The sequence below is a fragment of the Mauremys mutica genome, chromosome 8 (assembly GCF_020497125.1).
Source record: "Mauremys mutica isolate MM-2020 ecotype Southern chromosome 8, ASM2049712v1, whole genome shotgun sequence".
Lineage (NCBI taxonomy): Eukaryota > Metazoa > Chordata > Testudines > Geoemydidae > Mauremys > Mauremys mutica.
Window position 1 is genome coordinate 112,321,085 of NC_059079.1, and position 15,634 is coordinate 112,336,718.

The following is a 15,634-nucleotide window of genomic DNA, read 5'->3' on the forward strand; positions in this document are numbered from 1 at the left end:
AGAGAGGGTTTGCCGGCTGATCTCTCTGAGGCAGATTGAGGAAGGCTGAGCTCTAGCTGGGAAGCGCTGGGCATGGCTGCTTGGTGAAGAGAGAGACTGGGACAGAAGAAATGCAGGACTAGCTGAAGATGCCAAAGCTGAGTGTGAGTTTTATTGTCGGCGGGGTGGACTTTAGTTTGGAACACTGATGATTGTTTTAAACTGGTTGTTATTAAACCGGCCATGAGAGAGCCTGTCTGGAGTTTTATTAAGGAGCCCTCAACGAAGGGGAAACTGAGACAGGCCTCTGCAAAGCCACCCTGAGGACATGACAGGGTGCTTGGGAGGTGATGCACATGGAAAGCTTTGAAAGGCTTCTTAAGAGATGAGGTACAGTGAGCGTAAGGAATCATTTGAAACAGACAATGTATTTAATCAGCGCTGCCTTTATCTCAGTTTGGGAATTGTCCGTGACGGTATCATGAGAGACTCACTTTTTTCGCCATTGGTTATTTGCTGTTTGGGATGAATATCTGTCGTTTCAGGTTTCTTCATCCAGTAAGTGAACTATTTATTCTGCAACTCATTCGAGTGGGGATTTGCAATCAAATGGACAGCCCACAATTCTCCTTGGGCAACTAGAGGTGGTAAAAATTATCCTGTGGGGAAACGGGACAACAGCTTTGTGTTCAGCTATTGGCTCCTTTCTAGATGTAATTGAGGTAATGGAGACTAACGAGCACAAAGAGATAAGAGATTGGTCTAGCATAAGCAGCAGCCTGGAACAAGGGTGGAGGATTGGGAGCAGGGTGCACAGGGAGAGGTAATGAAATCGGTTGTGCTGGCTTGAAGGGAGTGGGAAGAAAGCAGAGCACAGATTTATACAGGAGCAGAGCCGTTTTAGAGGTAGAAGCTTGAATTGGACTGGCAGGATGAAATTATCACTTATGTTCACTGCATCGTACAGAGGTCCCCAAACTGTGGGGCATGCTCCCCTAGAGGGGCGTGGGGGAATGTCCGGGGGTGGGGGGACCTGGGCCAGCCCCCATGGGGGGGCGGAGAGGGGGTGCCACCCAGCCCCTCCCCACCCCCAGCTCTGCCCCGAGTCCTGCCCCAGCTGTGTCCCTGTCTCCTGGCCCCACCCCCAGCCTTGCCGTGGTTCTGCTCCTGGCCCCGCCCCCAGCCGCAGCTGCTGCCTGCGGCTCTGTTCCTGGCCCAAGACCGAGGCTGGGGGCGAGGCCAGGAATGGAGCCAGCCTGGCCGTGGGCCCAGTTTCCAGCCCCCACTGCAGCCTGGCTGGGGCTCCCCTCCTTCCCCATGCAGGGAGGCAGGGGAGGTGGACGGGGTAAGGGTGGGCATGACCCTCAGAAGTTTGTGGACCGCTGGCCTAGTATCTGAATCACTGAACTCGGCAGTTTCAGGACAGATCGAAAACGTATTCATGTGATGGAACATGACATTGGGTAGATCCCTCCTGAGCAGACTTTTCATTGAACGATCTAGTCATTTTTTTACTCCAAACCTGGTGGTGCAGTGAAATGAACGCACATTTGATGCAGTAAGCTGAGCAAAATACAGATGTGGATCTGGATTTCTAAACCCCTAAATTCATGAGGGCTTTTGCCCAGGGTGTTAGGTTGTCCGAGCAGAGAGAGCGGCATCAGCTGCACAAGCCATGAATGGATTTGGATTCTGGGATGTTCTAGTGCAGATCTGTCTCTAATAAGTTTGATTCTGTTTTCTTTTGGTGTTTGAATGAAGCCGTAATTAAGAGCAATGCCAGATCCGATCCCCTCCTCTTCAATCTATTGAATTTGGGAGATGTTCTCCTGAAGCGCTGCAACTTGTAGCAAAAGTTCTTTATCTGTTCATGGGCCTGAATTGGAACACCAGACCTGAATGCATCTTATCCTTGGGGAAATTAATATTTTGATCCACATCTAGGGCTCAGGCCCATCTTTGGGTATTAAGTCCTGGTGGTCCTATTTTGAGAGAGGGACACTCACAGTAGGTGGAAAGACATCACTGTGAGGGTTTCTTATGCAAGGTGCATGCAACACATACTTGCATAACAAAGGCTTCTGTGTTACTACCCAGCAATTCCAGGCATGGTACTGGCTTCTCCTGTAATTTTATTGGCACAGTTACAGCCTGTAAATCCAAACCGTTGGAAAAGAGCCACAATCCCTGAGAAGACAGTGTCCTATGATCAGACATTACATAGTTACAGGGAAAAACAATGATGTAGTCCATGTTGAAGAGAATTTCACTAACCGATCACAATCAAGATTGGAAGTGTACTCCTGAAGCTGCTAAAACTTACCCGGAAAAGAGAAAAAAATCAATACATACCTCCCTATAAAAACACATTGCACTGAAAAGTTTGATATTCCTCAATGTTAATCTGGGAAAAATGCATTGCAAAGTACAAAACACATGCCACTGTAATGGGGGATGGGTAAGAGTCACAGGGAGGGCTGCCCCATTAAGGGCTGGGAGTGGTGGGGAAGAGTCAGCCTGTTCTGGGGAGGGTCGTGGCAAGTTCTGGGAGTCATCAGACCCACTTGAGCGGAGCCAGGTGACTGAGTCTAATGATTAGCAGCTAGGGAAGAGAGAGGAGGGTCCCTGCTCTGTTAAAGAAGCCTGGGGCCCAGGAGAGGGCTATGAAAATGCCCTCCTCAAACAAAAGCCCAAATTGTAGACCTTGCTGTGGAGAGCTGCAAGGGGCGGGAGGCCCTGGGGAAATCCCTGGGCTGAGGGAAGACCCTGGTTACTAGAATGCCAGAGGCCAGGGGACCTGCACCCAACACTGGGGAGAAGGGAAATTGCTTTATGTTTTCACGTCCGGGTTTTCTTTTTTTGCATTTGGGCTCTGAACTCAGGTTACTCATTTGGTGTCTGGACTGTTCGTAATATTGCTGGGCACGATCCGGGGCTCTTTATTTTCAAATTAACGTATCATATCAAACAGCGAAAGAGGAAAAAGGAGCTGACTACACTTTGGACAGTGGAGAAAAAGCCGGCGGTATAGTGCTAAATATGGACTGACTTAACTAGCGCTTGCAAACTGGGAGCAATAGATGTTCAACACTGCATGTGGGAGTTTTAAAAACTCTCAGTCTTGGCCTCATTCTGTCCCCATTGACATGAATGGCCAAACTCCAGCAAGAGCAGAGTTAGCCCAGTGCTGAGGGTGTTTGAAAAGCCTACCCCACCGTGCAGGAAACTTGAAGAGCCTGTTTTAAATGAGGCCTAAGGAAATGTATGGGCACCAAGGGGATTTCTTGTTTACCCACAACTCTGTGTCAGTTACACTGGTGGATTGACGAAGATGAATTGGTCCTGCTTTGAGCACGGGGTGGGACTAGATACCTCCTGAGGTTCCTTCCAACCCTGATATTCTATGATTCTATGATCATTTATACGGCCCTATGCAAGGTGGATTCTAGCCACGGCTAAGTCCTCGCACCCGAGAGATAGGTGCGCTTATAATCCACAGACTCCTTGCAGGTCCCAAAATCACACTTGAGATTGGGGAGCTCTCCTGCCTTTGTTGTGGTGGGCCTTTGACTGTGGAACGCGATGACCTTGAGAGTCATCCTCATTCATCTCTTCCCATTTTAGGGCCTGATCCAATTTTCACTGAAGTCAATGGAAAAGATCCCACTGAGGTCAATGAGAATTAGATCCAACCTTTAAGAAACACCAAAACCTTCCCCCCCCTTACCCCCTCAAATGTGTTTCAGGGTAGCACCTGTCAGTTCCATCTTCATTATCGCCTGTCACTTCTCTTTTTGTGTATCGTCCCCCCCCACACACACACACTCTGTTTGCTTTACCACTTTGAATTTTATGATGGTGATTAGCTTTTTTAAATTTAATTACGTTTTAAGGCATTTGAATCGGTTTTTGTCCTGTTGTTCAGCTTGAACATCCGAGTGAGATGACAGGAGACTCCTTGGCTTAAATGTGGGGGCCACATCGCAACTGCATGGAGAAGTAAGAGGCAGGATCATCTGAGGATCTCTTGCATCATGTCCCAGGTGATGTACAGAATGGGGCTTGGGGACAGTGAGAAGGCAGGAGATTTAGAACAAATACAAGACAATAATTTTTTTGGTTCAGTAACTGGGTAACTTTGACCACTGGTAACATTCATGGCTATGCAAAGAAAAGTCTTCCACTGACTTCAGGAGCCGTTAGACTGGATCTGGCCATAATTACAAGGGTAATCATAAAACTTCCTGCTTCAGAGTATGAACTGGCTACCTTCAATGGTCAGGAAGGAATCTGCACCTGAGAAACACCATTGCCCTGACCAGAATTTTAAGTTGTGTGGGGGGGGTGGGGGTATTCATATTCCTCTGAACTGTCCGATAGACAACTGCTGGAGACAGGGTGTGATGGGAAAATAGTGTGATCTTTTATAGCAGGAGGCAAAACACCATGTGAGATGTTCCAATGGCCTTAGCTCTGGGGTGGACCAATCTGTGGCTCCAGAGCCACATGCAGCTCTTCAGAAGTTAATATGTGGCTCCTTGTACAGGCATCAACTCCGGAGCTGGAGCTACAGGCGCCAACTTTCCAATGTGCCGGGGGTGCTCACTGCTCAACCCCTGGCTCTGCCCCTACTCCATCTCTTCCTGCCCCCTCCCCTGAGCCTGCTATGCCCTCACACTTCCCCCCCCCACCCCAAGTGCCTCCTGCATACCACAAAACAGCTGATCAGGAGGTGTGAGGAGGGAGGTGGAGGCGCTGATTGGCAGGGCTGCCAGTGGGTGGGAGGTGCTGGGAATGGGGGTGGGGAGCTGATGAGGGCTGCTGACGTATTACCGTGGCTCTTTTGCAATGTACATTGGTAAATTCTGGCTCCTTCTCAGGCTCAGGTTGGCCACCCCTGCCTTAGCTGGTACGGCAGCCCCATGACTTCTTACTTTCACAGGCATTGTATTTATAGACAGGTCAATAATATTCAACTAGGGGCATGGGTGTTCTGCAATGGGGGTGTTCATGGGGTTTGACACTCAGCATTGCAATTTTTTCTCTTGCACAATGGGCCAGATTCTTAGATCATGTAAATCAACATAGCTCCATTGAAGTCAATGGAGCTATACCAATTTACACTAGCTGAGGATCTGGTTTAGTTCCTTCAGGTCCATGCTTTTTCCTTCTCCATTGCTAAGGTGTTTTCTGGAGTACTCCTATTTGATCTGTTTAGCTATAAATGTCACTGATAACTCAATACAGCTGTTCTTATGTTCATAACTAGTTGTTTATTAACCCAGAAGGCAGACACTGTCCCGAGCGGCTTTCCAGTTTTAATCAGATGCAGATAATGCAGTTTGCCCAGAGGTTGACAGTCCAAATTTTAATCAATGCTTATTAAAAAAACAAAAAGGTCCGTAATAGTTGGCCTGTTCTTGCAAGTGCAACATAAGGAGGGTTTTGGATGAGGACGGAGGGGTTCATATACAGGCATTGTAGAAGGTATGGACAGTGGACGAAGGACCCAAAAAGGTAATTGGGAGGGAAATTTAGGATAGATGGATAGTAGGAAGCAGTAAGAGTTGGAAGAGAGAAGCTAGAACTTTGGGGCCTGATCCAATGCCCATTGCAAGGCTTCACTGGGTGCTGGATTGAACCCCCCTGTGCGAAAGATGAGAGGAAGCCAGTGAAGGGACGTGAAGAGGCAAGATCAGAGCGGGGCAGATGTCCCAAAGGGACCACTTGCTAGGCAGAATAAAATCCTACTGGGCAATAAGATCCATTCCTTTTATTGAACCAACTACCTATGACACATCGGTTCAGGCCAAAATACGCACTTTGGCTGATGGTGGCAGAAGAAGTGGGGTGAAGATCTTTGGGCCCAGAGGCTAGTCTATTCTAACTAATCTCCTGGTCTGATTCAAATGGCACCACGTTATCTACGTGGTCCCTTTCCCGCACTTAGATCAGTGCAATATCGGCATCAGAGGACTTTCTTCAAGTGCAGGTGAATCCCGTTCTTGGAGCGTAGGACGACCTGAGGTATTTTGATGGGGGGGTTGGCCAGATCCGGTGAGAGTTCGAAGCGGAGCAGAGTCAGAGCGAGAGCCACTTTCAACTCATTCATGGCAAACTGCTGCCCAATGCAGTTCCTAAGAAAAGAGACCCAAAGGAAATTCAGAGAAGCTGGGCCTGCATCAGTAAAAACCATGAACCTCTCTCCATAGCTCACCCTCTCAGCCATTGCTTATGGTTTTCTTTCATTCTCTTACTCTCTGCCAGACAGACACAGTTGTCGTGCAGATGGCTACTCAGCAGTTCCAGTAGCTGAGACTTACGTACTGCCTACCTGATGTATCCAGCCTATTTTCAGACTTAACCAACCCACTTGTCTTTCACACATGTTCTACTAAAACCTTCCATAAAGTTCCAGAGTGTCCCATAAGACTCTTGCCCGTCTGTCCCTTTTCTGGTCTCTGTGTGCAGCCCCTCAGGGGACAGGCCTCTTGCCTTTGTCCTGCCTTAAGGTGGAATCTTGCAGTGTTTCCCCCACTTGATCAGGACTAAGGTACGCTCCCCCATGTATCAACGATTTATTACCTTGAAGGCTTGACTGGGTTTCAGGCACCTGTTTCCTCCCTTTGGGTACCTGTAGCCAATGCTAGTGACCCACAGTTTCCTTCAAACACAGTGTTTGTATTTGTGTTTTTATTAGCCAAGATGGGCAGGGATGGTGTCCCTAGCCTCTGTTTGCCAGAAGCTGGGAATGGGTGACGGGGTGGATCACTTGATGATTACCTGTTCTGTTCATTCATTTACAAGGAATGTACAAAGTTCCGTGTCTCTGAACCCAGAAAGAACCAAAAATAAAAGCAGCAGTTTCTTATCTTAGAAGCCCAAAGTCTCTCTAGCTAACACCAGACCCCAAATCTTTCTCACTAGCTTTTTCCAGGGTCATACTGTGCTTACAGGCTCCTGCTTGGCTTTCTTGTCTCTCTACCTCTCCCTTCCTGTTCTCAGTTTCTGTAGGATCTCTCTCTTCCCACATCTCGTCTCCTGTCGGCTGTAATACTTCAATCTCGTTTCGGTTGTTGGGGTTTGTGTGTTGGTGCTGTGTGATGATGGTGGCCTGTGATGTACAAGAGGTCAGAATAGAAGATCTGATGGTCCCTTCTAGCCTTAAACTCTATGATTCTAAAAGCCCGAGGACTGTGAGAGGTTAAGAAGGAGACTAAGTGAGAGGATGAGGGTGGGCACGAGGGAGATCAGGAGATGGGATAGGGTCACTTGGGCAAGTAAGTGGAGGTATCAGAGGAGAAGAGCAGATGAGAATTTCTTTGTCTGAGATGGGGTAGACTCCTTTCATGATCCCAGCCAAGTCATTTAATCTCTTTGTGCCTCGGTTCCCGGTATCTAAAACAAGGATAATACTACTTTCCTATTTTGTGTATTTAGATTATAAGCTCTTTGCATGACGGTACATGACTGCCAGCACGGTGGGACAGGATCTTAGCTGGGGCTACTGGGTGCTACCAGAATATAGATAATGAGTGATGTCAATTTGATAGAAAATATTAAGATTGTAAGTCTTTGGGGCAGGGCTCATCTGTTCCATTGTGCTTGTATAGCACCTTGCACAGTGGGGCCCAACCTTTGTTCTTGGCTGGGGTCTCTAAGTGCTTCTGCAATACAAATAGAAACATCTGCTAAATCATATTTAATCTTTTCTTCCCTTTGACTTCTTAAATTAAAATATACTTCACCTTGACCCAGCAGCAAAAGGCAGGAAGGCATGAGAATGTCTGTCAGAGATGTTCTCTGGAGAAAATCTCCATGGATCAAATGCCTGGAATGAAAGAGTTCATTTAAAAAACAAACAAACAATGCATCCGACAAAGTGGGTATTCACCCACGAAAGCTCATGCTCCAAAACATCTGTTAGTCTATAAGGTGCCACAGGATTCTTTGCTGCTTTTACAGATCCAGACTAACATGGCTACACCTCTGATACTAAACAAACAATGATCATGTCAGTTTCAAAACTACTGGCCAATTCTTTCAGAAATGACCAGTGGCTTTGGTGTCTATGTTCTTGATGCCCAATTTGAGACTCCTTTATAGGATAAAGCTGGACAAATTCAGACAAGAAACAAGGCACAACTTATCTTTCACAGCAAGGGTGCTTATCCACAGGGGTGGATTATGATTTTTGCAGGGCCCTGGGCCAGAGCAAGTGGGGGGCCCTCCCCACCCCTTCCGCCTGCAATTCCCCCTACACTGCTGCTGGGGAGTGGGGTCAGAGTGTGGGGGTTTGCTTCACCCGCCCGGCGCTTCAGCTGGGAGTGGGGTCGGGGCGTGGGGGCTTGCCCCACTCTGCAAGAGCACCAGGAGGGCTGAGCGGGACGAGCCTTCACGGCCGGGCCCTGCTCCCCGGCTGGAGCGACAGACAGAGCAAGTTGGGGTGCAGGGGTGCCCATTTTTCCAGGGGCCCCCAATTGGCCAGGGCCTCTGAGCAGGGGCCCCGTTGGCCCAGTGGCTAATCCGCCACTGCTTATCCATGGAACCACTGAAAACGGGAGACAGTCGATTCTCCATCACTTGAAGTCTTTACATAGGTATCCAATCTCGATTTAAACGGCTTTCTCTAGCTCCGATAGAAAAGGTGGGCTTGATGCTGGAATTACTAGGTCCTGCTATGCAGGAGATCAGACTAGATGATTCTAATGGTCCCTTCTGGCCTTAGAATCTGTGTCTCTCTTCTCCACTTCAACCCCAGGAAGGGTCAAGTACCTGCCCTCTGAAAGTCAGGTCCCTTTAAGGGAAGTGTACTAATTAAACTTGCTGATGACCCAAATTAGGAGGCATCAGCAATACAGGAGAACTGGAGAACTGAAGTAATAGAAATGGGATGAAATTTAATAGTATAAAGTGTAAGGTTATGCAATTAGACTAATAAGTATTTCTGCTATCCATCAGTTGGAAACAGAGGAGAAGAAAGACCAGGCTGTCTTAGTCAATCGCAGTAAGACTATCAGCCACCACTGATGTAACCGTGGGGGAAAAAATAAAGGCAGTCCTAGGATGTATCAGGCAAGGTCTTTCCAGTAGAGATAGAGATGTACTAATGCCAATAGTAGGCACTGGTAAAACCTCATCTGGAATAGTGGCCAGCTCGGGTCATGCATGTTTGAGAAAGATGAATTCAACTTAGAACAGATGGAGAGAAGGACTGCTAGGATGTTCGGGGAAATGGGGGGCCTGTTTAACCAGGGGCCATGAAAAGAGCTTGCTTGTTTAGCCTAGCAAAATGAAGACTGGGAAGGGGATCTGATTGTTCTCTAAGTACATTGGGTTAAAATGGGGGAGGAGGTAAATTAGAGTGGGAGAAAGAGCTATTGAAAATCAAGGACAATCTTGGCACAAGAACAAATGGGGATCTACTCCCACGAACAAATTCAGGCTGGAAATGAGAAGAAGGTGTACAGGCATCAGAGGAGTTATGTTCTGGGACAGCCTCCCAACAGGAGCAATGGGACAAACCCCCCAGTTTTGAAGCTGGAGCTTGATATGTTCATGAATGGGATTATATGACAGAGTTGCCTGCAAAAGCAGAGGACTGGACTCTGTCCCAGGAAGTCTCTTCCCATCCTATGTTCTGTAGGTATCTCCAGTTGAGCACTCAAAAATCACTAGTCACTTTTGAGAATCGTGGCTATTATTTGGTGAGCCATCTGCCTCTAGTTGTCTCTGTTTTCATAAATTACAGCCCTTTGGTTGTATAATGGGGTTTGTAAAGCCACTCACCAGATGTAAAAATCAGGGAGAAGGTTTCCCTGAGGACTTTGCCTGTCTGAAAGTTCAACCCGCTTTGTACCTCAAAACAAGGTTGTGACACACACTGAGATCTACTATTATTTTATTAATCTGACTAAGGACTTCATCTCTCGATTGGGGTGGGGGGAGGCAGAGTGTCTCCAAAACCACTTAATAATAATCAATAATCGATAATTTGCACATCTATGGGACTTTAACTGAGGATTGCAATGCAAACAATTAATTAAGCCTTCTAGTGCCCTTGTGAGGTACCAGTACAAATTGGTACCATAGCCAATTTCTGTTTGGTTAAGCTGATGCCCACAGAAAGGTCAGGGCCTCCATTTTGAAAAGTGGATGCTCACTCTGGATGCCCCTACTTGGAGGGTGGGAAGGTTTAATTAATATGTATAGAGTCTCTTGGAAATCCTCAGATAAAAAGATGTTACAGATGTGTAATAACTATTGTGCAAGTGCTTTAAGAGATCCACCCATCAGAAGAGGCTTCCTGAAGTGCCTGATCAACACAGAGGAGGCAGGTGGATTTGTGAAATTCCTTTGATGCTCTCCTCTAACTGTGTCTTTAATTGCTGACAAAGGTCTCTGACTCAAGGATTTCTCCAAGACCATGGAGTCAGACATTGGTAGAGCCAGGATTAAAGGGAGGAGTCCGGACTCCATGGGTTGTGTGTGCATACACGTGGATTTTCTTGTGGAGTTTTTTGTGGGGCTGTTGGGAGTGGGGTAGAAATAGCTCATCAATGCCACCCACCCAGCTGGGGAGACAAAGCCAGGAAAGTCCCGACACAGTGTGCATGAAACCTGTGCAGCCCACAATCTTCGGTCACAGGGGCCTGTTTGCCAAGGGGGTTAACTACTAAAGGTGCTAACTCAGCTACTAAAATGCATACGTTGAGTGCACTGCTTGCAGCGGAAAGGGTCTCGTAAGGACAAAAGAAAACATACCAGTGGATCTTTCCACATGCTGGGGTTTCTGTGAATGAGATAGATGCTTACTGCAACCAAAGAGCCTGTAAAGCAAACAAAAGGGAGAAAACGTTTACTGATGCAGCAATTACAGAGGGAAATTCTATGGTCTGTGTTATGCAGGAAACCTGCTTAGGTGATCTGTGGTCTCTTCCGGCCTTAGTCTATGGATTAAATCCTAACCCCACTAATGCCCATTGAAGTTTTGCCATTTGTCTTCAATCTCCCTGGCCACACAATAGCAGATCTTAAGCTGGCCATTCTGCAGCAAAAAAACTTCAGGACCAGACTTCAGAGAGAAACTGCTGAGCTTCAGTTCATCTGCAAATTTGACACCATCAGCTCAGGATTAAACAAAGACTGTGAATGGCTTGCCAACTACAGAACCAGTTTCTCCTCTCTTGGTTTTCACACCTCAGCTGCTAGAAGAGGGCCTCATCCTCCCTGATTGAACTAACCTCGTTATCTCTAGCCTGCTTCTTGCTTGTTTATATATACCTGCCCCTGGAAATTTCCACTACATGCATCTGACGAAGTGGGTATTCACCCACGAAAGCTCATGACTCTTTGCTGCTTTTACAGATCCAGACTGACACGGCTACCCCTCTGACATTTGTCTTATGAATCTTTGAACAGGAATTGGGATGTAGGTACCTACTATTTCATTGAATCATAGAATATTAGGGTTGGAAGAGACCTCAGGAGGTCATCTAGTCCAACTCCCTGCTCAAAGCAGGACCAACACCAACTAAATCATCCCAGCCAGGGCTTTATCAAGCTGGACCTTAAAAACCTCTAAAGATGGAGATCCCACCACCTCCCTAGGTAACCCATTCCAGTGCTTCACCACCCTCCTAGTGAAATAATAATTTCTTTGTTCTTAATCCATTTTATTCCATCTGTCTGCATTTGACACTCGCTTAAGTAGCCAGGAGGTGGAAATTAGCAACAAGTTTCTGCTGCACCAACATCTTCCCCAGCCCCTGATTTAGCAGCCCACTTGCTGATCAGAAGAGTGGAGCTTCAGTACAAAATAATCTGTGTGTCTTGTCTCTCCGTCTGCAGGTCAAGATGGGATCATTTCACTCAGATGTTCTCGCATTTTTAAGAGTGTGGCAGTGGGCTTGGAAGAACAAAGGGCAGTTTTGAATAGTTCTGTCTTGGGGTATGTCTACACTTTAAGCGGGAGTGTAAATTCCAGCTTGAGGAGAAAAGGTAGCCTGGTTGGGGAAACGGCCACAGCTGTGGCCGCACCGAACCAGGCCACAGCTGCGGCCGCACCGAACCAGGCCACAGCTGCGGCCGCACCGAACCAGGCCACAGCTGCGGCCGCACCGAACCAGGCCACAGCTGCGGCCGCACCGAACCAGGCCACAGCTGCGGCCGCACCGAACCAGGCCACAGCTGCGGCCGCACCGAACCAGGCCACAGCAGGCCCTGATAAAAGGGTTAAGGGAGGAGCTGAGTCAGTCTCACTCCAGCCTTGCAGTGGGAAGGGCCTAGCTGCCTGGGAACAGAGGCTACCTGCCGCAGAGCAGTGCTGGGGAAAGGCAAGAGGAGCTGGGGCGTTCCAGCCTGGCAACTCCCCAGGCTGAGGCCCTGGGTAAGGCCTAAGCGGGTACTGGGGCTACACAGGTGTAGCCCGGGGATAGGCAGAGGCAGCTGGTCCAACCCCCTTGCCAGTGATGAGTGGCCATTACGGACTGCAGTCTGCCCCTTGAGAAAGGGGCTAGATGATGACTGGCAGTAGCCACTGAGGCGAGGTGGGTATAGAGAGTTGGGGGTTCCCCTGGGAGGGGAGACCCAGAGCATGGGGGTACTGCTGGGCAGAACCCTGAGGTAAAAGTCACTGGGGTTTGGGAGGGACACAGGAGCCTGAGGCAGGTGAGACACCAGCCTGCAGAGGGCACTCATGAGGCTGGAAGAGAGCTAATTCCCAGATGACCAGCAGGGGGCGCCACACCAGTGAATCTGCGAACTCCTACACTGCCTTTCATAAGGGGCCAGGCACATATTCTCCTGGACTTTAGGGGCCTGAACTAACACCCGGTGAAGTCAATGGGCTTTAGCTCAGGCCCTGTTGGAGGATTTTTCTTTGATTTGTTTTCCAAATTAAATGTCACTTGTTCAGTATCCATTTAGGAGGAGAGCAAGTCAACAGGGTGAAAATCTGCTGATTCCTTCTGACAGTGGGGTCCTAGGTGTTTGCTGCCCCCTGCTGGAGGCCTGCTGCCACGGTAATCCCGCCCTATGAAGCAGTCCTTTTGGAAGAGAAGAGTAGTGAGTTCAAACATCCAGGAGTTGCCTAGAGAGGCCTCCCAGGATCAGCTGCTGGAGGAATAAGTGAGGTTCGAAGGGCTGGGAGCAGGCAGAGGCCAATCAGGGGCCAGCAAGCCAGATAAAAAGGGTTGGCTGCTGCTTTCAAAAGCCAGTTCTGGGTTTGGCTATGACAGGGCAGGCTCTATCTCCCTGATTTAAGAGTAAAACCTGGGCTGGTCATGGGCCTAATGTTGACAGTTTGGTTAGATATGTGAACAGGGCCGGTGCAACCATATAGGCGACCGCCTAGGTCGCCTAGGGCGCTAGGATTTGGGGGGCGGCATTTTCTTCGGCAGCGACCGCGGCGGCTGGATCTTCGGCTTCCCCGGTCGCTGCCGGCATTTAGGTGGAGGGAGCTGGGGCAAGGGAGCGCGGGGAGGTCCACCTGCAGAAAGTAAGGGGGGTCGGCACTCAGGGGAACTCCCTGCCCCAGCTCACCCCTGCCCCGCCTCCTCCCTGAGCACGCTGTGGCTGTTTCACTTCTCCCGCCTCCCAGGCTTGCGGCGCCTAAGCTGATTGGCGCTTCAAGCCTGGGAGGCAGGAGAAGTGAAGCAGCAACGGCGTGCTCGGGGAGGAGGCAGGGCAGGGGTGAGCTGCTTCACTTCTCCTGCCTCCCAGGCTTGCGGCACCAATCAACTTAGGCGCCGCAAGCCTGGGAGGCGGGAGAAGTGAAGCAGCGACGGCGTGCTTGGGGTGGAGGCGGAGCAGGGGTGAGCTGGGACAGGGGGGTGCCTCAGGGCAAGGGGATGGGGAGGGTGCAAGGTGGAAGTTTTGTCTAGGGCGTGAAACATCCTTGCACCGGCCCTGTCTGTGAAAGACTGTTATGTTATGGTCTTTAACAGCCAGGTGGCCATTTTGAGTTGAAAATTGTTTTACAGAAAGAACAAATTAAATGCAATGGATACAGGAGAGCAAAGTCCAACTTTCCTCATTCTTTTTTAAAGCAAATATTGTGCAATGTTCAGAAGCAGGGCAGGGTGCTGGCCTGATAATCCTGCAGAAAGAAATCTGTTTGTCAACCGATAAGAAATGTCCTAGGCAGGAGCAGCGTCAGTTGCCCCCTGCCCCAGGCCAAGGTTTCACAGTACTGGCCCGGAGGGAGCTTCATCTCCAAGCTCTCATTCCCTCTCTACTCTCTTCAGTTGTGTTTCAGTTGTGGTGGGGTTTTGTGTGATATGGTACCAATCCACTGTGAAAAGGCAGAAATTAACAGTGAGTAATTATGGAACAATTTACCAACGGTTGTGGTGGATTCTCCATCACTGACCATTTTAAAATCAATCAAAATTGGATGCTTTTCTAAAAGAATTTTCTACTCTAGGAATTATTTGGGGAGGGTGGGGGCAGTTCTCTGGCCTGTGCTATACAGAAGGTGAGACTAGATGATCACAATGGTCCCCTCCAGCCATAGGATCTATTAGTTGAACTTAGATCACTGATTCATTTCATATAGGCCCATGACCAGTGGTCACAAATAATTCTTGCTCACTAACGTCATATGTTGCTTTTCAATGGCGCAACTTGCAATTCCATTACCCAACACCAGCCCCTAGAGCAATCGAGTGCCCCTTTCTAAAGGACTTAAGTCTCCGCTCTTCGCGATATTAGAGTGGTCAACAATGTGACTGAACATTTTTCATTCAATTGGTTTCCAACAGTTTGATTCTAATCCCCTTCTTCTTACTGCACTTCATCTCCTGCCAACCAGAGCGTGCTGTCTGCAGCTTTTTATATAAATGCTTGCTCTTCTAATGGCATATAACTTATTTAGGGGCGGGCCACAGCCTTCTCTCCGTTAGGTGTAACTCTCATGGCTGTCAATGGGAGTTGTACCTGTATAGCTGAGAGCAGAATTTGACCATTAAAAATTAATGGAGAAGAGGGAACTGAATACAGACCTTCTGGTAAAGTGCGTCCATCGTGGAACGTGATGGATTTGCTGAGCTGTCGGGACACTCCAGGTACCGGAGGGTAAAGGCGAAGGCTCTCCTTAATGCACATGGAGCTGTAAGTCATCTTACCAAGGTCATCCCTGAAATGACCCAAAGGCAAGGGTGTGAGTGAGTGATACACATATTTCCAGTACAGCTATTCCAGCAAGCAACAGCTATACACAGAGCATACACACTGTTTGCATCTGCCACACCTCTGGTTGTGGTTTGGAAATATAACTTTCCCTACATCTGCTCAGACTTAATTTGAGGGTGACGTATTTGCAGTGCCCGATGCCCTGAAATGCAGTGACACGGACGAGGTTAAATATAGATCAGAGGTTCTTGGGCCGCATGTGACCCAATTACCACACAGCTGCAGCCCAGCTCAGCCATGTGCTAAAGGCCGGCCCGTGAGGCGGGGTCCAGGTTTCCAGCTGCCCAGCACAGTGGGGCAGGACTGCTGGCCCGCCCTGCATGGTGGGGGTCCAGGGTTGAGACTCCCAGCCAGCCCCACACGGTTGGGGTTCTAGGCTCACCACCCAGTCCCACAAGCTCCAGGGTCCGGCGCTGACGCCCAGGCCCACAAGCTCCGGGCCAGCTGGCCAGCCCCATGCAGC

At 48.9% G+C, this 15,634-nt stretch overlaps 1 long non-coding RNA gene and 1 pseudogene across 2 annotated transcripts in view; one reads left to right on the plus strand and one right to left on the minus strand.

Moving 5' to 3' along the window:
* LOC123375890 overlaps nucleotides 1–15,634 on the plus strand; it is a 41,513-nt gene that overhangs the window by 5,581 nt on the left and 20,298 nt on the right. The window lies entirely within an intron of this gene.
* LOC123375889 overlaps nucleotides 5,233–15,634 on the minus strand; it is a 34,974-nt pseudogene continuing 24,572 nt past the window's right edge.